This window comes from Rattus norvegicus, chromosome 10, assembly GCF_021556685.1.
Source record: "Rattus norvegicus strain SHRSP/BbbUtx chromosome 10, alternate assembly SHRSP_T2T, whole genome shotgun sequence".
NCBI classification, from domain to species: Eukaryota; Metazoa; Chordata; class Mammalia; order Rodentia; family Muridae; genus Rattus; species Rattus norvegicus.
The window spans coordinates 72,195,166-72,221,338 of record NC_141543.1 but is presented as its reverse complement, the minus strand read 5'-3'; the positions used below and the strand labels follow the sequence as shown (position 1 = coordinate 72,221,338).

The window sequence follows — 26,173 nt, the reverse complement described above, 5'->3', positions numbered from 1 at the left end:
ATGTTGCATGGACTTCCCACCTCTTTTGTAAAACTGTGCTTATCCCAAGGGCCTCCTGACCCTGGACTCCATTGCTCTTGTTCTCCCTTAGAAAACTCTTTGGAACATGAGAAATTGTGGGAAAGTAAGAGCACAGACTCAGAAGGTCAACTCAGCCTTTTGAATTCTATTCTTGGGTTTGGGGACTGATGGGGATAGAGAGCAGGGTCTTGCTATGTAGACTAGACTGTCTGGCTCTCCTTGTAGCACAAGCTGGCTTTGAACTCTCTGTTCTCTTGCCCCAGCCTCCAGAGAACTGGCATCACAAGCACTCAGCATGCCTGGGTTTAACAGCCAACAGCTTTCTTCATCTCCTGAACACTGCTTTGCAACAAAGAAACTGCCACTGTCACCCTCCACACCCACAGGCACAGGCTCTCCTTTACTCACAAGTACACTCTAAGACATGCCTCACCCCCACCCCCAAACACACACTCTGACAGCGAAGTAGAGGAAAAGAAGACTTTGGTCTCCAGCAGGGAAAGGAGGCATAAGCAGGAGGCAAAAGTTAACAGACCAGTCCCAGGGGGGGCTATTTGGAAGCTGTGCTGATGACATTAACGCAAGAGCCACCTTGTGCAAAACTGGTAAGGCCTTGTCATTTCATCAGACTCTTCCACTCATAGGCTAAAAAGCACAGTGGTGAACTGTCTGATTAGAAACAGACTCACTGGGCTGGGGAGATGGCTCAGCGGTTAAGAGCACCGACTGCTCTTCCCGAGGTCATGAGTTCAATTCCCAGCAACCACATGGTGGCTCACAACCATCTGTAATGAGATCTGGTGCCCTCTTCTGGCCTGCAGTCACATATGCAGGCAGAATGCTGTACATAAAATAAATAAATAAATCTTTAAAAAAAAAAAAAGAAACAGACTCACTAACAAAAAAACTGAACTGTACAAACACACAACACATACACACATACATACATAAACACACACATATAGCCAGATGTACACATACATATACATACATAAACACACATATACACGTACATACATATATAGACATATATTCACATATATACACACATGTGCATATGCACACAAAGATATATATACACACATGTATACATAAATATGCACACATGTACACGCACAAACACACAGGTATACACACATACACACATGTACACACTCATACACACTTGCTCAACAAAGAAAACATCCATCATCAGGGACTACAGCACATAAATCCTTCTTGGAACTGTTACTTCCTCAGCATCTCATTTTACCACTGAGACTGGGATTTTCTTCTGTGTGACCAAACCAACAGTCATCTGATCTGAACTGGCCAATTAAAGTCCTCCCAAGATGTTATAAGATGGAGGAAAGAAATTCCTCCAGGGAATTCCAGGGAGAGAGAGGACGTGCTTCCTAGGTTTTCACCAACTTGATACAAGAGAAGGGGCATCTGGGGAGGGGGAAATCTCAAAGACAAAGTGTCTCCATCAGTTTGTCCTGTAGACAAGCCTGTGGTGGGGGGAGTTTTTGTGATTAATGATTGATATGGGAGAGGCAGCCCATTGTGAGTGGTGACACTAATGCTTATGGTCATGGGTGTGTAAGGAAGCAGGTTGAGCTCTCCACAAGGAGCAACCCAGTAAGCGTCACTCTTCCATGACCTCTGCCTCAGCTCCTGCCTCCGGGTTCCTGATCTGACTTCCCAGTTGATAGACTGTGACTGAGATGTGTAAGCCAAACCAACTCTCTCTTCCCTAGGTTGTTGTTTGCATGAGAATGGCTCCCACAGCTTCATATATTTGAATATTTAGTCCTTATGTATGGAACTGCTTAAGAAGGATTAGGAGGTGTGATCTTGTTGGAGGAAGTGTGCCCCTGGGGTTAGGCTTTGAGGTTTCAAAAGCCTATTACAGGCCCAGTCTCCTCTCCCTCTCCCTCTCCCTCCCCCTCCCCCTCCCACTGCCCCTCCCCACCTCTCTCTCTGCCCCCATTATCTCTATGTGCTAATCTAATGAAATGTAAGCTCAGCTCTCAGATAACTCTCCAGCTGCACACGTGTCTGGCTGCTGCCACACTCCCTGCCATGATGGTCATGGACTCACCCTCTGAAACTGTGAGGTGAACCCCCAAATAGTTTGCTTTCTTTCCTAAATTGCCTTGGTATGGTGTCATTTTGTCATGATAGAAAAGTAACTAAGACAGTCTGTCTTGGTCATGGTGTTATCGCTGCTATAGGAAGCAAACTAGAGCGGAAGATGTGGGAACTCCGGAATTACCAGAACCCTTTTCAAAGCCTCATTAACCGAACATGTCCCCAGCGGCGATAAATAAGCATAAACTAAACCCAAAGAGAAGCAGGAAGCAAGAGTCCCACAGGACAGAGCCTGGTCTCGCCACAGTAACACAACTCCCAATTCTACACTTGGCAGGAATCACAGTCTTTCAATTTTCCAAAATATCTCAATTATGCTTTCAATAGCCAATCTCTTGACTTCTTCATTTCTCCTCTTAAAAGTAGGCATAGTAAGTTTTCCGCTGAAAAGAAAGGAGTTGATAGCAGGCAGATATCCAGTCCTGCCTCTGAAAGGTCCACCCTTGGCCATTTCTCCTCTCCCTGCTGCCTGGCCCCACTAATAGCTGACCCCTCGCTCCTGCCTCTAACTGATCTTCCAACTCCTCCATTTCTGGTTGTATTTCTACAAATAGTTACATGGCTGAGTACTCCCGCTCTGACAGGCTTTGGTTAATGGCTGCCCCCTCCCCCTAGGACAAATCTGTCACCAGGGATAGCCCAGGGACTCTGCTTTTCTCCAGATGCATTTAGCTTTAACCTTTCTGAATCCATTCCATCATATGCTCAGCAGTCCACACTTGCTGCATTCAACTGTGGGCAATTACATGCCATCATGAGTACGCGGCTCCTGCACTCACCAGGGCAGGCAGAGAAACGGGAGAGGTTACAGCTCAATGTGTAGGTGACACAACCGCATGCATTAAGGTCAGGGAGAAGACATGACCTCTTGTCCTCCTGCTGGAGCCCGTATGCTCCCTCATTGAGATGGCTTACTGGAAGATTGCAGATCTCCTCAGCAATACAATGGAGGGTTCACAGAGATAATTACTGTCTTCAGGGTCCAGAGGCTTTCTCCAAGGCCTGAGATTTCATCGTTGGAAATTAGCCATGTGGGGATGAGGAGGAGATGGCTCAGTTGGTAAAGCTGGGCAAGCCTAAAGATAGGATTTCAATCACTAGTACTCATATGAGAAGCTAGGCATGATGGAATGCTTGCAATCCTGGCACTGAAGAGGCAGAAACAGGCAGGTTCCAAGAACATTAGTCAGTCTAGCCTGCTTGGTGAGTTCCAGGCCAGTGAGAAATACTGAACTGGGTCCTGAGATTGGATTGATCTTTGGCTTATAGACAGACAGACAGACACACACACACACACACACACACACACACACAGAGAGAGAGAGAGAGAGAGAGAGAGAGAGAGAGAGAGAGAGAGAGAGAGAGAGACATACACATCAGTACATCACACACTCAGTCACATAAGAGGTATACAGAGAAACACTCAGTCCACAGAATAGGACCACACAGGTCATTCAGAAGGTCAGAGGGAGAAATCCAAAAGCATCCACGTGAGCAGTGTTTGTGTGTTGTTTTATAGCTCCTACCATGATTTCAAATTCCAAAGTTCTCTTTGACCAATAACCCCAAGTGGCAGAATATGTCATCCAATTTCTGTTTTACAGTGGACCTGTGTCCAGAAGATGCTTACCTCCTGCGTCCTGTGCCACTGATGGTGTGTAGTGAGCCCAATTTTGAGCTCACATCCACAGAGCCTCTCAGTAGAACCTGGGACAGGAGGATTCAGCCAGGCTAGCGGGCCCACATGCTCCAGGGGATCCTCCTGTCTCTGCCTCTGGAGTGGTAGGATTACAAGAACACATCACCTTACTCAGCTTTTTAGGTGGGGTCTATCATTCAAATTCAGGACCTCATAGTGCATCACACACACACACTTCACGGACTGAAGTCATCACCCAGTCTCATATGTTCTTACTTTAAATATGATTCTCTATCCATATTAGTGTTCAGCAAAAGTTTTCTTCATTGTCTTTCCAATGTGAAACTGGAGTTTGGAAACAAGACAAGAGTTCAACTTTTTACAAAAACCTTTGTATTGATCCTTTGTGAGTTTCACATCCTATACTCAGTTCCTCTCATCTCCCTGTTCCCTCATATCCACCCACCACCCTTGCAACCTCCTGCCAAAAAAATAAAAAACACAAACAAATGAACAAAAATAAACAAAGCATAGAAAACATCCCATTGTGGAAGCTGTAGTGTGTCACAGTGTGTCCCACAGTGTACCCTTCTGTCCACACATCTCTACTTGCAAATGTTCATTGCAATGAGTTACAATGCAGTGTAGTTCAAGGCCTTTGTGACACTATCAATATCGGATCCCCATCGGAACTCCTCCGAGTTATTTTGTTGTTGTCCTGTGTCGTGGGGATCCTGCAGTTTTGGATAGGCAGTACTGGTCCTTTCACGTGCCCCAACAGTTCACAGATGGTGTAGGTTTTGGGGGTGAGCCAACTCAAAGCCCTAGAAGTTCTTCAGAACTGCTTGGGCTAGGTCACCCAGTGCCGCCACTGGCAGAAGACAGGGTCAGCTCCTCTGCTGTCATGACCTCAGGGCCTGCTCATCCACCCCGATACCTCCAGGGCCAGTTCCACAGTGCTGTCAAGCCAAGACTTGAGGCTGGCTCCAGTGTAGTCAGGAAACATCTTTGCCATCAGGGACAGCTCTATGTGTTGCCCAGATGAGGTGCAGGACCCATAGAAACTTTTTTTTATAAAGGACTAGATAGTAAACCTTTTAGATTTTGAAAGCCATGTGTCTCTTTCACACCTACGCAGCTCAGTCCTTGCAGCATGGTGACAGCATGGATGTGTAGACAAATGGGTATGGCTGAGTGCCAGTTTAACCAGAATAAATGAGCTAGAGGTAGCCCGCATGCTGCAGCTCGACAATTCCAGATTTAAAAGCTTAGGATAGCGTCTTTCTATCAAACCAGCATCTGAGCTAAGGGCCAATCTGGGTGGAGGGAGCTGAGAGGTTGCTTCCTGGGCAAGGGGCACACCCAGGTCACTCCAATTCCCTAGTACTGTGTGATTGCTGACTCATTACCTTCCCTATGACATGGCCAAAGCATTCACATTCGTTCTCCAGTCTGCCCACCACTACGCTGCCCTCATACCCTGTCCACTCCAACCAAAAGAAATCCTGGGATGTTTCATGGAGACAGTGAATGTTAAAAGTGCCATTCAAAGAAAAAGTAGACCTGTGTGTTCTCTCTTTTCTAGTAGATTCGGTCCTGGTATATATTGTTGTATCCCTGTCCTGCTCTGCCTCTTTATCATTTCTTGGTCTCCAGCAAGCCTTGAGTTCTCCACTGCTCCCAAATTCACGCCATCCTGGCATCATGTCAGCTCCTGGCTCTTTCAAATCATTCAAATATGAAGACACTTTCCTGACAGTTCACATGCTTCACACACAAACACACAGAGAGAGGTGGAAGAGGGATGGCAGGGGGAGGGGGAGGGGGAGGGAAGGGGAGGGAGAGGGAGAGGGAGAGGGAAAGGGAGCCACTGTCACAGGTTTCACAAGACACAGACTTTACAGCCAGTGGGAATCTGATATGGTCAGAGGTGAGAGATAAAGACTCATATCCGGAAGTGAATGTGGGAAATCACCACAGACCAGGGGACCTGCCAGACATATAATCAGGCTAGCCTGGAAATGAGAGACTATCCAGAGAGCTTGGTAAGTTCTTTACACAGCTCTCCTGGACCAGGAGGCCCCTGGGTCAGAGGAAGCATGAAGGGCTCAGGGGAAATAGAAACTGGTACAGACCTGCTAACCACCACAGAGTGTGTAAGCATGGGCTCTGCCCAGGCTGTGGATGACCCATAAGTTGGAAGGGGAGGAGGAACCCTTGGGAGGATAAACCAATGCATAAACACAAGGCTGTTTTAAGAAAGTAAGCAAAGGCATAAGCCACTGCACAGCAGGATGACAATTCCACAGGTTAAATGTAGATAGATGGACAGAGTCACAAAGGAAGGGAAAGGTCTTGCCATGTAGAGACTTGAATCAATAATTAAAAATCATACACACATGCACACTCACAAAGCTTGCATAAGTATTATTTCACCAATGAGTTCTATTACATTTGAAAAATTGACATCTCTCTTAGATAAACAAGAAATTAAGAAAAAGTGAACAAACCCATATGTTTATCGAGATTAGTAATAATTTTAACATCAAAATTAAGATATCACAAGACAGGAAAACTAAGGTCCACTCACTACATTTAATAATTTTGCTGTTAAATTTATTGAAATGCCAGCAAATTGAAAACATCAGTAGGTGGAGAATCCTACCCCTTAATGAAGTTGGATCTGTACCAAGAATGCAAGACAGAGGGGCTGGGGATTTAGCTCAGTGGTAGAGCGCTTACCTAGGAAGCGCAAGGCCCTGGGTTCGGTCCCTAGCTCCGAAAAAAAAGAACCAAAAAAAAAAAAAAAAGAATGCAAGACAGATTAAGACACACATGCCCATACCAATAAAATAAAGAACAAAATCTATAATGGGCATAGGAAAACAATTCCATAACAATCTACACCATTCATGGAGAAAATTTTAAGATTAAGAAATGACAAGAGAGAACATCTTCATGTGGATAAAAGGCATTTGTGAAAACCTATGGTTTATGGACTGGAGAGGTGGCTCACCATAAAGAGCAGTGGTTCCTGTTGCAGAGGTTTGGTTCCTAGGTTGCACACTGTGGCTCAAAATAGTGAGTGATGCCAGTTTCAGGCGACTGGTGTCTTCTTCTGGCCTCTGTGGGCACTGCATGCACATGGTACATTCATGTAGGCATGCACACAAAATAATCAAAAAATAAAGCCTAAGAATAAATTTGAAAGAGGTACAATGCTGACCACTGAGATCTATAGAAAAAGAAAGACAGAGACAGGCAGACAGACACAGAGAGAGAGAGATCCATGAAGGAGCATCTGATCGATGAAAGGGCAGTTGTTCATGGACTACAGTAGTGGATTCAATATTTTCTCTGTTTGGACCTAGAGAGTCAATTCAATCCCAGTTTTTTAAAAAAAAATCATATCAGATTTTTGAAGGAAATTGGGGGCTGACTGTAATGCATTCCAATAGAAATCTAAAATATTCAAGATGAATTTAACAAAATAAATACAGAGTTCGGGGATTTAAACTATTAAACTTACAAACTACAGAACTCACGGGAGTGGGCAGAGTAGTACTGATGTAAGAGGAATGGTTCAACAGACTGAGCTGAGGAGACAAAACTAACCCCTCATGTGTAGTCAATAAATTGAGTTGTTCTCTTCTGGGGACCAAACCTAGGGCTTGCACAGGAGAAGCAAGCAGTCTGCTCTTGAGGAACACTCCCAGTCCCATCAAATAGCTTTGGTCAAAGGCACCAAGTCACTTTAGTGGGGGTGAATGTGATTTGTTTAAATGTTGCAGGGAGCATCGAATATAAATATACCTTAGGGACTGAAAGGAAGTATCTTTTCTAATCTGCTTTTAGATTCATGGCTCAGGAATGTATGGGAGATTAATAAGAGAAAGTGTTCAGATTTGCTTACTGTGAATTTTATGTGACACAGCAATCTTCCAAAGGAAATCAATTCCAAAGGAACAGGACAGCTTTGCTTTCATAGTTAGGTTTAGTAAAGTGTGTACAGCCATGCAGAAGTAGAGCTGTCAAACATGTCTGCTTGATAATAATAAAGGAGGGAACTTAGCAAGGTCTAGTGGTTCTTCTGTGTGTCTCCAAGTCTTCAGAGCTGTGGGTATGCTTTTCCTCTGGGTATTAGCAGAGCTCTGCTGGGGCAGGGATGAGGTGAGTTCGATTCTATACATAGCCTGCTTCCTAGGAGCAGGGTGAGGGAACATGAGAGTGACCATCCTATTTCTATGTTTTCTCAAAAGTGGGCAAGGGCTGGGGCTATTTGAGGGATCATCCAGTGCAACAAGAGCAAAAGCTAAGGCATCACATTTGGTGTTGTATGTCACTGCACTGTCCTGTCCACTCATCAAGGTTAACCTGGGGTGGATCATAGACCTGACACAAGAGCAAAAAGCATAAAAGAGTAAACAGGAAGCCAGCTATAAAACATGCAGTCAAATGATCTAAAGTACTAAAAACTACTTTGATAAGGGGAATTCAAAGTGGAAGGAATTAAACTATTGAATTTCATGTCTTACCATAACTCTACTACATCTTGTTAATTGCAAAAATCTTTCTGACTTTGTGCTAGATAAAGGATTTCTTTACAGAACATTTTTAAATGCCTTCCAAAGGCACTAGCAATAAAGTGAAAAGAAGGCGCCAGGTGTCGGTGTGTACCTGTAATCCCAGAACCTCTGAGAGATCGAGGCAGATGCTGGTGGGTTTAGAGCTAGCCCGGGGTTACATTGAGAGATTCTGTCTTAAGGAAAAAGAGTGGAGAGAAGAAGGAAGTGCAATGAAAGAAGGAAAGAGGCCAAGAAGGAAGGAAGGAGGGAGGGAAGGAAGGAGAGAGGGAGGGGAGGAAGGAAGGAGGGAGGGAAGGAAGAAGAAACAAGAAAAGAAAAGATAGATCATAGACAAAGGAGGAAGAACATTTGAATACAAACGTAAGATGTGCCAGTATGAACTAGTAGAAAGACCTTAAAATCCAAGTGTGGAGGACTATAGATCAATTTTAAGAAAATAAATTACCCACTTTTTGAAATGAGTAAATTAATAGAATAGACATTTCAGCAAAGCTAGAAAAAGAAACAAAAATGGTTAAGAAGTACCCGAAAACACCTTCCATGCTGTTAGTCCTTAACCAAGTCTATTTTGATACCTTAGTGAGTTGTCAATATGTTCCCATGAAGATGACTCTCTTCAGAAAGGCCAAGGGTATTTGGTAGGAACACAAAGTCACTAGAATTCCTCTTTGCTGCCTGTGGGGAGGAAGGAGAGTAGCCACTTTAGAACACAGCTTGGCGCAGCTGCAGAGAATTAAACAGAGCTAGCATGTGACCCAGCGATTCCCAGGTTTCTTGCCAAGAGAGATGCAAAAGTATGTCCACACAAAGGCTTGTATGCAAACGTTTGTTGCAGCATTATTCATAACAGTCAAACTGTAGGAGCAGTCCAAGTTCTCATTAACTAGCCAATAGAACAACAAGATGAGGCATATACAGCCAATGAAATACAACCCAAGGCGGGGGAGAACACTTGGTGGGTAAAATACTACCTTCACACTTATGAAGACCTAATTCCAGATCTCCAGAACTTTCTTTTTTAAACAAAAGATATGATGGCTGCGGGCATAACCCCAGAGCTGGGCAGAGACAAGAGGATTATGAGGGCTTACTGGTCAGCCAGTTTAGCCAAAAGATGGCAAGTCCAAAATTAAATGTAAATCCCTGTCTTGAGGTTATAAAGCAGAGAATGACAGAAGGGAGACACCCACTTTCTAAATTAAAAGTCACTTGCAGGCTTACACACATTTGTACACACAAGAGAGAGAAACAGAGACAAGGAGACACACACAGAGATAGATAGATAGATAGATAGATAGATAGATAGATAGATAGATAGATAGATAGTCCAACATCAGCCACTAGCATCCATGTGTATACACAAGTGTTTACAGGTGTACACACATGTATACATATTGTAGGCATGAGCATCACACACTATTCAGCATAAAAAATTAAACAATAAATTACTAGTGCATGCTATATCCTAGGAGAATAATAGAGAGGAACCAGAACCAAATACTACACAGTATGTGATTCCATTAGCATGCCATTTCCAGAGAAAGTGAATTTATAGAGACAACAAACAAATGAGCGTTTACCTTAGTCTGGGGATAGAAATGCAGGACACCAGTAAATGGCTTCAAGAGACTATTGGAATGTTCTAGAGTGGGGACAGTTATACACTGAACATAGTTGATGCTTAGAGGGGGTGAATTCCACAGCCGGTAAATGACACCCCAAAATCTCTACTTAAAAATAAAGTTGAAAGCCTGCCCAAATGCAGTTCCCTGCTCTTGGCGGCTTTTCCTCTAGCCATCTGCCTTTGTCATGTCTTCTGACTTTTGACCCTCATCCACTCTCCCATCTCTAGAGTTCATTACTCTGTCTTTCTCGAGAGTCCTGAGGCCAGCTGTGGTATGGCTACTGCATGATCCCGTACAGTAGTCTTCAGAGCTCCTTCCCACATATGATAAAATGCCCACCAAACTACAATTCCCTTCATTTCTCTCTGGTTCTTCTTTTGACCTCATGTGACTACAAGTGAGATTCAGTAGCTTCTTAATTTTACCAGGCCCCCAAACCACCCACCTAAAGTTGACTTACTCTACATACTTGTGGGGCTGAAGGGGTGAGGGCTACAAACAGTAATTCCCACTTGCACCCACCTAGCACACTCAGTGCCCCACTCCCAGCATGTTGTTGGGCTTTTCTTGGAATTTATTTTTTGGAAGATAATTTTGTAATTATATTTATGTACAGAAAACTTAAGTGTACATTTAACCCAGTTTAGTGACGAGTTCTTTAGCCTTTGCCTTTTCCAGCTTGGCAATGCGAGCCACAGACTTAGGACCCAGGACGTTACCTCCCCAGTGGCAGCGAATCTCGTCATATCTGTCATTATAATTGGTCCTAGTAGCTTCCACCAGCTTAGCCAGAGCACCCTTGTCTTCCGAGTTAACCTGTGTGAAAGCAACAGTGGTACACGTCTTCCTGTGGACCAGGCGCCCCAGCCTGGCCTTTCCCTTGATGATGCAGTAGGGCACTCCCATCTTTCGACAAAGGGCAGGCAGGGAAACCACCAGCTCAATGGGGTCTATATCATGGGCAATCACCACCAGCTGAGCCTTCTTGTTCTCCACTGAGGTGGTGACTGTATTGACCCCTGCTCGGAGGACAGGTGGTCTCTTAGTTGGGACGTCCCCTTTGCCAGCAGCTTTCAGCACGGGCCAGCAGCCTCTGCTTCTTCTCCTGCTTTGTCTCTGGCCTGTACTTGTGGGCAAGCTTAAGCAGCTGAGTCACTGTCAGCCTGTCAAGGGCCTGGGTGAACTGGTTGATGGTAGGAGGTACTTTGAGTCGCTTATAGAAGATAGCTCTTTGCCGCTGCAGCCTGATGTAGCAGGGCCATTTGATGAAGCGCGTGAGATCTCTTTTAGGCTGGATGTCCTGCCCAATGCCGAAGTTCTTAGGCCTTTTCTCAAACAAAGGATTGGCCACCTTTTTGGCCTCTTGTTTCTTGACCACGGTGGGGGCCGGGGCCACCTTCTTCCCCTTGGCCTTCTTTCCTTTGGGCATCTTGCTCAGCTGGAGGAGAGAGAAAGAAGAGGGAATTGTGGGTGATAAGTAAGCGGCCGCAGAGATCTCAAGAACCTTTTCTTGGAATTTTTAATGGATCTTCACCAATGTTATTTCAACTCTATACCCTCTCTTCTTTCTCTCATCCTTTTCTCTCTCTCTCTCTGCCTAGTCTCCTCCCGAGTGGACCTAGATGGACCTATTTACACACATGTAAAATACACACGCACGCACACACACACACACATTTGTATATATATTTATATCTGTGTCTACATCTATATACCTATAAGTAGATAGATAGATAGATGATAGATAGATAGATAGATAGACAGATAGATAGATAGATAATGTCTGTCTATGTATCCATCACTTCATCTTATAAAAATCAATTTAGCAATATTCCTTGAAGTCTTATGCCTTTTGGTTCCATATGGTTTGCCTTAATATTGCTTTAGTTTCTGTCATCAGTCAGGTTTCTAAATTTAAAGTCACTTGCAGGCATACACACATATATACACACAAGAGAGAGAAACAGAGACAAGGAGACACACAAAGATAGAGATGATAGATAGATAGATAGATAGATAGATAGATCGATCGATAGATAGACAGACAAACAGACTGACCGACTCTAGATGGTGTTTGTTGAAAGAGAATGACTAAAAGGTTGTTGAGAAGACTATCTGGTCCATCTTGAGCAATAAGCAAGCATAAGTGCATTACTCTCTTTCATGGCATAGCTTCCTCCAACTAGCTACAAGAGAAGCCTGCTTCTACTATCATTGAACCTGAAAACACAGAATGTTGTTCATCAGTGCTGCAGCTGTCCTACAAACAGGATAGTGTTGCTCTCTGCCAGAACCACTGCAGGGAATACTTGGAGCTTGATTTCTTTGAGGTGTCTATGAGGTGTCTCTGATGATTGGGCCTAGATCATAGGTCTCTTGCCTCAAGGAAGTCTGGGGAAATGAATGATTGGCTTTCTTGGTATATCTATAGCGATATCTGTATACTTATAGATTAGATAGATAGATGATAGATGATGGGTAGATTGATAGACGGGTCTATGTATCTATCTCTTTATCTTCTAAGCCTCAATTTAGCAGTCTTCCTTGAAGTCTTTACAATGAAAGAGAGTCTCTTCTCAGCAAAATTTGTGCCATAGAGGAAACAAGGGAAACAAATTCAGTTGGTAAGAGGCCACATATGACAAAAGCTGCTTTTATGACAAATCTGAATAAATGAGTATAGGGTGTGCTGTGCAGATTTTTTTTTCTTGTTACAATCAAATACTGGCTAGAAAGAATTTAAAGGAGGAAGGGTCTGTTTTGGTCCACAGTTTCCAAGGCTTCAGACCCTACACAGGCACTTCCATTGTTTCCGAGCCACCAAAAGTCAGAATATGAGAGTAGAAGGCTACAAGGGAACAAAGCAGCTTGGCTCATGATGCTCAGAGAGAAAATGCTTGCATAAGCTGCTCCCCCCACCCCACCCTTGCCTCTAACCTAGGGTATGTCACCGCCCACCACCCACTGCCCCTGCCCACATTTAGGAAAACTTATTTCCGTTTATGTTTCTAGACTTCCCCCACAGACGTACTTAGAGGTGTCACTCACTAAACACCTGGATGCCTCTCCATCTGATTAAATTAGTCAGCATTAACCATCACACCTGCATGGTCAGATGGGCTCAATGAAACAATCCAGAAGTTCTGAAGGAACTGGTTTCTTAACTCAGCCTGTCACTTGTTATGTTGAGATTCAAGATTATGAGAAAGAAATGCTGGGAGCTGTGTGGGGGAAGAAGGAAATGATTGATTTGGCTCTTCCCTTTATTCAGTACACTGTGACTCTCCCAACCAGGGCCTTCTTTGTGTAAGTCTGCCTTGTTTGCACAGTCGTGGCTGTAATCGCTGGACAGCCCACACTCCCTCCACCCCAGGAAGCAATTACAGTTCAGTAAACAGATACTCACCATACCCTGCTAACTGCTATTTAAAGAAGCCGTGAAGCTGAGCTCTTCTTTAAAATGAATAATCTGTATGTGTGTGCGTGTGTGATGGAAATACCACAATTATTGTGAAATTTGTTGGGTATAGTTAGAGAAGAATTTGCCTAAAATATGGAGACACTATTATAAATATACATTCGTTTGACATTTTTGTGAGACTTGGTGTGACCCCGAGAAGCTTCTGCTTTGAATAAAGCAGAAATGTCAAACGCAGGAAGGCCTCCATTCTGGGCCAAGTCACATTTTATTGCCCAGCTCATTCTTGGCTGCCTAATAAAAGCCACTAGTTTACCCTCATGACCCAGCCTGTTCACTGGATAATATCTGCAAGTCCACAGGCTGGCGGGAACATGCAGTTTCCTGTCCATGTTAGATCCCAAACCCAGCTTCCAAGGCAGAATTTAAACCTTCAAGTCCTCACGATCAAGTGGTCTGACAGATGTGCACTGCCTGTAAGTTAAAAATAGGAGCTTTCTATTTTAAAATATAAAGTCGCCTAGAACCAATGACGAGCTGGAAAAAATACTCAAGAAAAACATTGTCCTTACCACCCAACTCAAGAAATCAAACTTCACCATTGACCTAAGAAGTCTTTTCCCCAATCCAACTGCAGCCTCCTCTTCCTCCACAGAATAACCCTGCTCTGACATTTCATGGTAGAAAGTACTTGTGTTCCTTCCGGTTGTGCTCATGTGCATATCTGTCGAGGTTATTGTTTATCTTCACCATTTGAAACTGTCGATGTGCAACTGAGGGCATTGCAGGTTACTGTCAGTCCCTTTTTCTTCTTTAGGATTTATCTAAAGATTTAAGAATCTTCTTTACCTCTTTGGGTCTCACCACACACACACACACACACACACACACACACACACACACACTCACACACACACACACACACATACACGTATACATTTACATATAAGCATAAAAATAATTATGCTATATGTAGTGCTGTATACACTCCCTAAATCGTATAGCTCATTCTCTCCATTGCCCTATTCTTCCTGTAGATCAAAGCATCTGGGCCAGAGGTCTGCTAGACCCAGGCTGGCCCCTTTGACCAGACCGCAAAGGAGACCACGAGTCTCATAATATGGTGATGACGGGCATGGATGCTGACTACCTTAGTTCAGGAACTTGTTAGATGTTATAAATAAATACCAATGTCCTATACTGATCATTTATTTGTCCTTTGCAGAAGTTGCAATGCTCCTATAAAGAAGCATTTCCCCTAGAATTCACCCAGAATAAATGCATTGTCTGTTCATTTTCTTTTCCAGACTTCAGGGGGATGATGGCCTCCCTATTACTGCCCCAAGCTGTTAAATATACCTGCATTTGTAAAATATGCAGTCATATGTTTTAAGTATGGATTTATAAAATATAAGCACATAATATAATTATGCAAATATCTGCACCATATGAATGATATACATATTTGAATATGTGTATGTATAATTATATGGCTACAGAGATGGCTCAGAAGTTAAGGGAATATGCTGCTCCTTCAGAGGGACTAAGTTCCATTCTTAGCACCCACCAGGCAGTTCATAATCACCTGTCACTCAAGCTCTAAGGGACTCGGTCACCTCTGGCCTCTGTGAGCATCTGCACTCATATGCATATACCCATACATGTATGCATCATTAAAAAATGATAAAAATGAAATTTTGAAAAAATGACATATATTAACATAAAAAAATAATTATGAACACATATTGAAATGCATGAGATCCAATTTTAATCCACTTTAACTGCTTTCGAAACCCCAAATGCACTCATTTCTGGCCAACGAAGCGGCCTCTCCATAGGCACTTGCAACCCTTACTGTAATTCTGATGGCCTTTCACGATCTCTGTGCTGGTCAGTGCTACAAGTGACCACAGCTTATCTTAGACATTTAAATAGCTAGCATATGGCCCGGCCCAATGTGAGTTGCATCTTAAGAAGCTTTATGCCCTCCTGGTGAGACCTTCCAAGGCTACAGTTGGAGAGCTGGGGTTTGCTACTATCTGATTACCTTTGTTTCTAGGCTATTAAATTGGCAGGTCTAGAAAATTCAGATACTACCCTGACATCACTGCCTCCAATCCAGAGTTTGGACTATGGGATCCAAATTCTTCTCCATTTCCCTCCACCCCTTGCTTCCCCCCCCCCAAATTCACTTTGTGTTCCTCCATCTCTCCTTGCCTATTACATCACATCTGAATCTCCTTCCTTGCAGCTGTGCATCCTGGTTCCTCGAGCACCCTAGAGATGATAAGATTGGATTGGGAAATTCCTATGAGTAATAATTTCTGTGATCTCCTATTACTCCTTGGCCTCAGACAAACAACACACATGATACTACCATAAATACGATTCTTGAAATGAATAGAACAAAACTTGCAAATGTCTCCATGACCCTTGTATTTATATTTCTAGCCTGCATAGCTGCTGTACACTGTACTCTTATTTTCTCAATTGCATTTGACCGCAGTTGTATAAAACCAAGCATACAGGGAAGACCACCAGTCACTTACATCCTTGTCTCCTTGGCTATTCTACTCATGTATTCTTCAGTGTTCTCAGTGAATCTCCTAAGAATGTACTTCTCAGTCTGATGATGAGGCTCACCTCTGTAACACCAGCTGTCAGGAGGCTGAGGCAGAAGGCTCGCAATGAGGGCAAACTTGGCGACAGAGGAAAATCCTTTCTCTGGAAAAAAAAACACTAATGCTTTTCTCTGTAAACTCCTTAAAATGTATTTTCTTGATGGGCTGTGACCCTCTGCAACTGTGAGCCACAATGATCTTTTTCCCTCCTATATTACTTTTGTGAGGTACTTCGTCACAGCAATCCAGAAAGTTGCTAATATACATTCAGAGATCTATGTTTCCTTGCTTTTCTGATCCAGTTATCCCTGTTTTGATCAATTTGATACACAGTACACAGCCAGCAGTTTCACATCATATGTGGACATGGATTGGAAATGCCTGGCTAGCCAGTTGGCATCCCTGACCAGGTCTGGCAGGCTTCATGTGTCTGGGAGTTGCTGTGACTTCACTAGTGATGCAAGAAATCCTAGTGTTGACTTTTGCGTTCCCAGTACAGATATCCTGGCTTCTTGTGAGCCATTTTATCCAAAGCTCATTGGAAACCTTACTTCTTCACACTTCATTGACTCACCGGGATATGGAAACAACAGAGAGCGAATGTTTGGGATTAGTCAGTCCTATCAGTCTTGCTGAGTTTGGGGGTTCATGGAGACACCTCAGAAACCAGTTTATTGAGTGTCTGTGGGTTTGAAATCTTTAGTCTCTAGTGCCTCTGTCTTTCTTTAAATGGAGAACTGGTGAAATTCCAAAACCATGTTGCCTGACTCTTTATATAACATTTATTTTGGTTGTTTTGATTTGAATTTCCTGCTATTCTTCATTTTAATCCTGGCTATTATTATATTATGAAGAAGTGACAAAGGTCTGGTTCTCTGGACTCGTGTGAATGTCCACCCACCCATCAATCAGATGAGCTAAAGGAAGGCATCTCCATGAGGGTGGACCACAAGCTCTTCAGATGCCCTGGTCCTGGGTCCTTCACTGCTTCACTTAATTAAATTGTACCATCTTTCCTGTCTTGACTGAAGTCATCTACTAATGACTTCTTTCAGGGGTTCAGTGACATAAAGTAGAACTCTCTAGGAGCTCCTTACATACTTGCTTGCTGGAAATACAGGGCTATTTCTCCCCCTTTCATTCCACCTCTGCATTCCAAGTGCTCAACTCTCAGTTTCCCAGATTTTCAGGTTTTCTGGATTTCCAGATTTCCCACCTGGAATCCCAAGCTTCTTCCATGAAGCTCCTGGCATCATAACACACTTGAATCATAAAGCCTTATGGATACTGTGGATGCAGCCCATAAAAGAAGACACTGGGTGAAGCTAATATGAGATTCTGAAATGTTGAACGCATGGAGTCAGTTTTAATCTGAGGTAGGTGGGAGGCAAGAGAATACTAGCCAGGGGCCAGGTTTAAGATGAGGAGAAAGGAAAACAAAGCCCTGGTTCTGAGAACAAGGTGTGTGCAAATGCAAGGCTAGGCCATGAAGTGGAGTGTTAGCTACTGGGCCACCATTGAACACAGTAAGCATATAATCCAAATACTAAACAAGGCTAGGCAAGAGATACACTTTGCAAATAGTACACTGTACGCATACCTTTTTCCTACCTCTGTATTCCACACCCACTCTTTCACCTCATATTGATGAGAGCCCTCCTTCTTTGCCTAGACAACAAAGTACTTCAGATCTCACCTCCTCCAAGAGACTGTGGGATGAGTGAGATGCCACTCATCTGTCCTCAGGAGTCTCTAAGTCAAGAACACAACACCCTTTCTCATTTCTTTAGCCCATCTGTATTAAGTTAAAAGCTCTTAAACAAGAAAGAAGCCTTACTGAGTTCTGCATCTCCTACACCTAGCATGTTGCTCACACAATGCCTCTAACTGCATCTGTAACCACAGACACCACACAGATGAATGTTAATGCCATCTGGCTACAGGAGGGTCAGTGTTGAGAGAGTCTGGGTGACCTCCTATCAGCATCCATCATCTTCTAGGACTCCCATTCTAATCAATTTAATTATTTTATTGCAGGCATCATAGGGGCAGCAACATACGGGAGCAGAAAAGAGAGAGCCGACCTCCTGAATTATTGTTCAGAGATGGGAACGTCGTCCTATTACTCACAAACATTCGAGGTCAGACAAAGGTTTTCACAGTCAGATGTCATCATTGCTCATAAATTTTCAAGAGAACATTCAGAGACAGGAATGTGGTCTGGATAGAAAACATAATGGTGGGCAAGAGAATAGACGAAGGTCATCCATCTGTGGATAGGGGTATCCTACAGCCCTGTAACCCCAAGGTCAAAGTTACTGTCCTAGAGAGATGCAACCATCATCTGCCTGGGTCTGAAATGCCTTCTGCCTTAGCTAAAGCCAATGAGTTTCCTTCTGGAGGTAATGACCTTGGGGAAGTGTGGAAATCCCACAGTGAGAGGCTAAGGGCACAAGACACTCTTAAGTCTCAGTCCACTGTGACCTTGGACCCAGATCCACACTTTGAATTTTAGGTGTCTCCCTAGACAAAATGTGAATTCTAATGCTGGAAATTGAGTCAATTTGCACCAATCTCCCCTTGTGTTGTGGTGCGTGGCTTCCTTTCAAGTGACTTTGGGTCTTTTCCTCTTTAGCCCAGTATATCCTATTACTGGTTGTGTATTAATGTCATTTAGCACTCAAACTTTACTCCAACCTAATCAGAATCTTTTGTAATAGGACTTGAGCAACAGGATTTTTTTCATGCTACCTAAAAGGTTACTGATAAGCTTAATGACTTCAAACAATAATCACACTGCCTCAGTTTCTATGGATCTAAAATTAGTATTGCTTTGCATCTATGCACAAGACATCTTGGAAAATTACAGAAAAAAAATGTTATCTGGAGGCTGAAAGATTTTCCAAAATGGTTGTTTTATGTGGCTGTTGGCATGCAAACCCTTGCCACAAAAAACCTACCCATAGATGTGCTTGAGCACCTTGGATTATGAGAGCCAACTAGCTGGAGTAGGTGATTCCACGGGTCGTGGAAGTCCTGCTCCATCATTTGCATATCATCATGACTATACAGGATAAACATATTCAGTGGGAGGGGTGCTGCAAAGTCTTAGATTGACCTCCTTGGGGTCACTCTTAAAGATGGCCACAATACCAAGAGTCTATAAATCGCTCCAAAGTTTGAGAATAAATCAGTGTTGCTGGTATCCCTGGGGATGGGCACCTCAAACGTGAGCCTTTCTAGGACAGTTCTCTTTTGAGAAAATTTCTCTCTCTCTCTCTCTCTCTCTCTCTCTCTCTCTCTCTCTCTCTCTCTCTCTTTCTCTCGGTGTGTGTGTGTGTGTGTGTGTGTGTGTGTGTGTGTGTGTGTGTGTGCTCGCGCACATGTACACATGTTCACAAGCAGAGGTCAGAGGACAACTTTCAGGAGTCGGTTCTCCTCTTCTCACAATGTGTGTTCCAGGAATCAAACTCAGGCCTTGAGGCTAGCAGCATTACTCCCTGAGCCATCCCTATTAAGCTCCAGAGCATTTTAGGTGCTGATGGCAAAGGGTGGAACGGGCAAGATTGGTGGAGGGGGCTTTCAGATGCCTGAGTAGGCATGTACCACAACCAGCAAAGACCCTGCAAAACCCTTTTCTCATCTGACTCTGACGCAGGCAAGACTTGTTAGCGTTTATTTTCTTCAAACAAGAGCCAGAATGGCTTTGAGCCTTTGTAACTATAATGAGTGCTCTTCTACATTATTCTTTGTTCTGCTAGCAGATTATTCCCATGGGGTCCATTCTGTGACAGAAAAATAGTTATTCAAGTCTTTTATGCCCCCCTCATAGAGAGGCCTTCAGGTGGTTATTTTTGTCCATGTGTGATTTTGACACTGTTTTTCCATTTCTTACTATCTTATTTTCAGCATAAGCTAAACCTACCACTGTTTGAGACTGAGCAAGGCACTCCCAGGCCTCATGAGATAAAGTCTGGAATCTTCCTTCAGGTCAATGTGCTCAGTCTGATTGTCTCCACCATCGCCCTCCACCCCTGCTTCATGCTCTCCTTTCTCAACATACTCAGGCCACATATGCTTAATTTCAGCTTGCAAAATATCCATCTATTCCCTGCCACAGGGCCTTTGCACAAGCCTTGTCTCAAATAATCTGTACCTACCCTTCAGGCATCAGCTACAAAACAAAACAAAATAAAACAACAACAAACAACAAACTCTCCAAAGAAGTATGTCCTGGTCTCCCATTTGTAAAGGCCTCTCCCACAGAACTGTTCTTTTTCTCACAGCTTTTATTATGAAGTGTAATCGTGAGCTTTATTGTGTGATATTTACTTTCAGTAGACTAGAAGCTCCCCAAGGCCATAGAATACATCATATGCTGTGCTTTTTGCCTACACCTGGAACCTAACAGAGCATGGGCTACCCAGTAGACGCTGACAAGATGTTTGTCATATGAATGGCTGTAAATAGAAAAACCAAACCCAGAAGTATTTAAAGATGTACTCAAGGTCATCCATGCATGTAGCAAGATTCCTACCTGAAACACAATAACAAATATATTCCATTCAGAGTCATCTTCTTAAGCTGTGCATAGTGATGCAGTCCTGTAGTACTAGCAGTTGGGAGGTAGAGACCCGAGGATCAGGACTTCCAGGTCATGCTTAACTACACTGAGTTTGAGTCTAGTGTGGGCTACATGAAACTGAGTCTCAAATAGTAAGGGAGGGCTGGAGTCGTGGTTCATCAGTTAAGAGCACTGGCTACTCTTCTAGAAGATCCAAGTTCGAGTTCCAGTGCCCACATGGCAGCACACAACCATCTAGAACTCTAGTTTCTGTAGATATAATACCCTCTTCTGGCCTCTGTTGGCACCAGATTCATTTGTGGTGCACAAACATAAACTCAGGCAAAACGTCCATACATGATGATGATGATGATCATGATGATGATGATCATGATGATAATGATCATGATCATGATCCTAGTAGAAGCCTCTTGCCTACTCTTCACCCTATTCTTCAAACACCCAGCATGTAAAGGTGTGCGCCACTTCTTTAAAGATGTCTGAGGGTTTCTGGACCAATCAAGTTAAAACCAGTGAAGGTTTTATGGAGCTCAAGGATTTGCCCCTCCAGCAGAAAGCAATGGCTGGAACTTGCCTTATAATAGAAGTGCTATTTCCAGGTAACTATGCATCTTCCCACCTCAGGCCTTTTGATTGTAAGCAGCCATGTCTCTCAGAACTGTCCTGTGAGTTCCACGGTGGCCTTTGAGGACACTGCCAGGCAGCCTGTCCACAAAAGTGATGTGGACTTCTATAACTATTTAATGAGCCCCCAAACCATTTGTTTGTTCTCTGACCTGAGTTCCTGCTGCTTTGGATCAGGAGTGTCAGAAAGAAATGGAAATGGTTCAATGGCAGGTTCTGTATTCCTGCTCCCGGTCCCTGGTCCAGGAGCTCCACACAGCTGGAGGTGGTGGGATACAGGATGCTCTGGGGACAAGTGAAGAGCAGCAGTGAAGTCAGAGCCCTTGGCCATGACTAGTTCCCAAACGCTCATACATAGGAAATCCTAATCTCCAGCCTTTTAATTACAGGTTATGTGACTTGGGAAAGCTGTTTCATCTCAAAGACACATGCTATTCTTATTTACAATATTGGATTTTATAATAATTTTCTTCTGGGTATGCTGTAAAAAAATAAATGGAGCCATGCACATAAATTATCTAATGCTTAATGTATGCTCAATAAATGAACATTTCCTCTCCATATTCTTCATTTGGAGAAAACTTTCAAATGTAATCGAGATTCAAAGTGTATGTTCATAAAGAAGGAGGGAGAGAAGATTGAAAGTCAATCCGAGCACAGACAGTACCATTTTCTCTTCCCTGGGTTGTAAAAGAGAATGTTAATTGCAGCTGAGGATAGTCAGCTCCAGGATAAGATTCACACTTCCTAAGTCCTTCTTGGTTTATCCTGTGTGCAAATATCAGAGAGAGAGGGCAGAAATCTGGTATGCCACAGATCAGTTACTCCCATGTTTGGGAGTGCCTCTGGGGATTTCATGGTCCCCAAAAGCTGTCCCCTAGCTCCCCCACTGAACCTCCTGCTCTTCACATTTATAACCCTCTACTTTTCCCCCTTTCTGGCTTCCCAGACAGTGGTGCAGACAAAAAGACCATTTATAACAGCCTTTCTGACAGCTGGACATTATTTAATTACAACTTCTGGCAGCCACATAGTGTGCTGGAGGCTATTTCTAAGTTCTAGATGGCAGGAGGAGAAATGAGGAAACTTGTACCTGGAGGGGTTGGGATGGGGGGAGGGTGGTTACTAGCGGTATAGATGCTGGCCCCCAGCACTGACGGACTGATTCTACATCCTGACCCGTAGTGCTGGAGTCTCAAGAGAAGAGGATAGACATTGTGTCAGTAATGAAAGGCACTTTCTGGGGCAGGGAGGGAGATTTGAGTCTAGAACCATCAGCATCAAAATAAATGGAGTTGTTGTTCATGCAGATGAGCTACCCGGGTTAAAAAAAAATCTGACACGCAGAGAGGAGAAAGAACTTGTTTCAAGCTACATGATACCTAATATGATGATGAGGAAGTCACTTAAGCATCCTGAGCTTTGTTGTCACCCCCTGAGAATGAGCACCCCCAGACCTACCTTGTTCCACTACAGGACAATGTCTCACCTCCTGGTGAGGTCATCTTGGATGTCACAGCTGCTACTCATGTTATCCTGGATATAGCAGGAGGAGTGGGATCCTGGCTGACAACATTCAGCTATCTGGTCAACCTTGAGAGAGTCATTAGCTTCCATTTAGCTATTACTGTCACCGTTGCTGAGCTTTGCGTGGCTTCAGCCAATAGAAGAAGAGAGGATTTGTTCACAAAGAACCAAAAGGTCAAGAAGGGCATGTCTACCATAGGGTGCTATGACTTAGAGAGGGAGGGCTAAGCGTGACTATAAAGAATTCTAACAATTATCCTAATCAGAGTTCCATGGATGGAAGGCTGTTTTCAGCTGCATTGTTATTACCATTAGCCTGACACCTTTCTGACATTTCAACAAAATGTGTATTATTTATGTGATTTTACAGGTGAGTAATGGAAGCTTAGGTGAATGAACTATACCCTAAGTTTCCCAACCGTAGCAGGAATACTATTCATACACAATTCTTTTGTTATTTCAGAATTAATCGTCTTTTTCACCATGGTAATAGTTCTGGTCCTATTTGTACATCAGATATCTTCAGGGAATGTCTGAAAGATACTACTAAGACTTGGGTCTTGCTCAGACCAATTGAGTCAAATTTTCCAAAGCGGTGGTTAGAGAGTCACCACTTTGACATGTCTAGCATGGAGCCAAACCTGAGGCCTCTTGAGAAAGATTTGTGCTGGTGAACACTCCTTATGCCCTCTTCCACTCCCAGTCGGCTGTTGTCACTATCATCCCAGATAACCATGACATGGCTATGCAGCACTTTAATGACTTCTGTTGCTTCCTGCCCTCTTGTGACTCTCATGATGGCTCTTCTGGCACTCCCTTTCTGTTGAAAGACCTGTCCCAATGATCATTCCCCAGGCATGTTGACTCTGTGCAGGCTGCTAATCTCAGAAGCTCCTAACAGCAGTTGTAGGCTGAATCTGGGATAGAGATTGATGTGTAGGTAGTTGGTCAAAGCCTGCTCTGGAATCAGCATCAGAAGAAGGGAACAGGGTATACATGTGCAGGTCCTTCATTCTGATGGGGGTCTGAATGGTATACTTCAACACCCACTCTATCCCTTAGCAAATGTCTGTGTTTGTGAGGGAGCCTAGAGAAGACCTTTTCAAGAAGTTGAAATGACTCTATTCCAACAGCACCAAGGACAGGACTCTACAATATATTGACATTCTCTTGCACCTCAAAGTTTCATTAAATGGCCCTTTAGGGTCCAACTGAAAAATACCTTGGGGAACATGGCAAATTAGCATTTGGTTTCTGCAGAGTATTTTCCCTGGGTAGGCGTGTCTACTCACTCTTCCGTGTGGAGCCTCCTTGCCCCCTACCCCAGGTTTTCTTACTTTACCAGAATTCAGGGGCCCATCACAAATTCAATGTCTCCACATTAGGAGCAAGGCAGAGGTTTTCTTCCCTAGAGGAGGTCGTGGGAAAATAAGAAAGAAGCAGATCACAATAAAACATGTCAGGAAGTTGCAAAGGTGTCGATGCAATGGTCTTCATGCAGAAGCAGCTACCTGCAGAAGGAAGTGGTTACCTCTAGCTGGAAGCACGTCAGGAAGAGAATTTCCATGTAACAGAAGCTTAAGGGAGGTGTTAAATGCTGGAGCAGAATTTTTGAAAAATGGGTAAAAATTGGCCCAGCAGATACGGGTGCAAAAGCATTCCAGGTCCAGGCTCGTGCAAAGTCCAGAGCTCCACCCCTGCTGGTGTTAGCAAGCAGCATCCACCCTAAAACATCTCTTAGGTCATGGGGTAAGGGTTAGGGGACCCAGGAGAGGAGGCTATAGAGGTAGGCACAGGCAAACAACAGCAGTCTCTGGAATGATGTGAGGAGTTTGGACTTGCCCTGAAGACAATGGCTCCCCACTGAAGATCTCTCAGCCTGGGCTGTCACATATTTTTAATATATGACATAATAAAGAGGAATCTCTGTCCTGCTCTTTCTCAATCCATCTTCCTTTCCCTTGCCCTACTGGAAACTCACAGAAACCAACCTCTCTTTTGTCCTATCCTGCTCTGATGTCTTTGCGTTTCTCCAGGCAGATATAAATGCACAAAACCCACCGGAGTTCTCCCTGGACTCTTCATCGCTTCTCCCTGAGCCATCAGATTCATAGTCACCACCAGAGAAATTGGGACCTTGGTGTGGGAGCTGACTTCATCTCCTAATCCCTCTTCCTGTTCTGGGAAGGAATGCTCTGAAGCTGACCCGGGGAGGCAGGTACACACAGCTGTTCAAGAATGTGGCTGCCAGTTACCTGCTTCTCTTCTCCATGTGACAGGTCATCAAAATTCATGAATAAAAACCGTGCTATTGAGGATTTTCTTCTTCCAAACCCTCCATTGTACGGCCATTTCCTACCTTCACCTCCAGCACACAGACTCTGCCTGTCAGTCAAAGCCTCTGCTCTCCCTAGAAAGCCCCCCCCTGCTTGCCATTACAATCTTTTGGTCCATCAAGATACACTAATGTCCTATGTTTTCTTTTCACATTATATTTATTCAGTGCTTTACAAGGACATGGAAACCATGGCACTCATCCAAGGCCTAGTAGGTAATGTTCCAACTCCACCATTTCCTGTGACCTTAAGCAAACACCTTCATTTCTTCCTGTGTAGTTCAAGGTCACTTTGAGCTTGCTTTCACTTCCCATTAGTTTGGATATTATAGGATTCTAATTCAAGTCAATGGTAAATTGCAAGAACTCTTTCTGATTTGAAAATGTGAACTCTATCTATTTCCTACCCACTGCCATTTTAGGTTCATAGCTTCAAGTCTGCTGAGGGAATCTTTACACTAGACTTTTCTTATGTGGAGCAGATTTCCCTATCCCCACACCATCCCTGGGAGTCCCTCCTCCCATGCCTCATTCGAAGGCAAATATCTGCATTCACACAAAGGCATCTGAGGACAAACAAAAACCTCAGCCATAAACAAGGGATTTCAGACTGCATAGTAGGTAGGTGAAGGCCCTTTCCCGTGCCTTGGCATGGCTACTCATTTCCCATTTCATATCATGTATTCGTGTTATCTCTCTGCCTGGAATCTCATATATCATTCATTCAGTTCTGATCTCAAAATTCTACTACACTGCTTCACAGACCAGCTTTTAAAGTCTGCCTTCTTAATCAAAATTCGGTGTTTCCTCATCTAGATGATTTGTAAGAATAATAGCTTTCGCACCTTTTTCTCTCCCCGGACAACTGGACCGTAAAGGCACAAATCCCATTTTCCTCAACACCTCCACCATTTGGGTCACAAAGTCCTATGCTGGCAGTGGCTGTTCTTAGGCGTGTGAACAGTGGAAGCTCTGTTTTTGCCTGCGTGCTGAAGGTGCATGCTTTCTTCTGTATAGAAACTATTTTTGATGGAAATGAAGTACAGAGTTATATAATGG

General features: G+C 43.7%; 1 protein-coding gene, 1 long non-coding RNA gene and 1 pseudogene across 3 annotated transcripts in view; 1 reads left to right on the top strand and 2 right to left on the bottom strand.

Moving 5' to 3' along the window:
• The window catches only part of LOC120095274 (uncharacterized), a 77,966-nt gene extending 68,878 nt beyond the window's left edge, over positions 1–9,088 (bottom strand). Inside the window, exon 1 of the long non-coding RNA XR_015631880.1 lies at positions 8,955–9,088. This is a non-coding gene — a long non-coding RNA (uncharacterized LOC120095274). The remainder of the gene's footprint in view (positions 1–8,954) is intronic.
• Positions 1–26,173, top strand: part of Asic2 (acid sensing ion channel subunit 2) — a 1,063,476-nt gene that overhangs the window by 632,209 nt on the left and 405,094 nt on the right.
• LOC148003003 (large ribosomal subunit protein eL8 pseudogene) lies at positions 10,638–11,462 on the bottom strand (annotated as a pseudogene).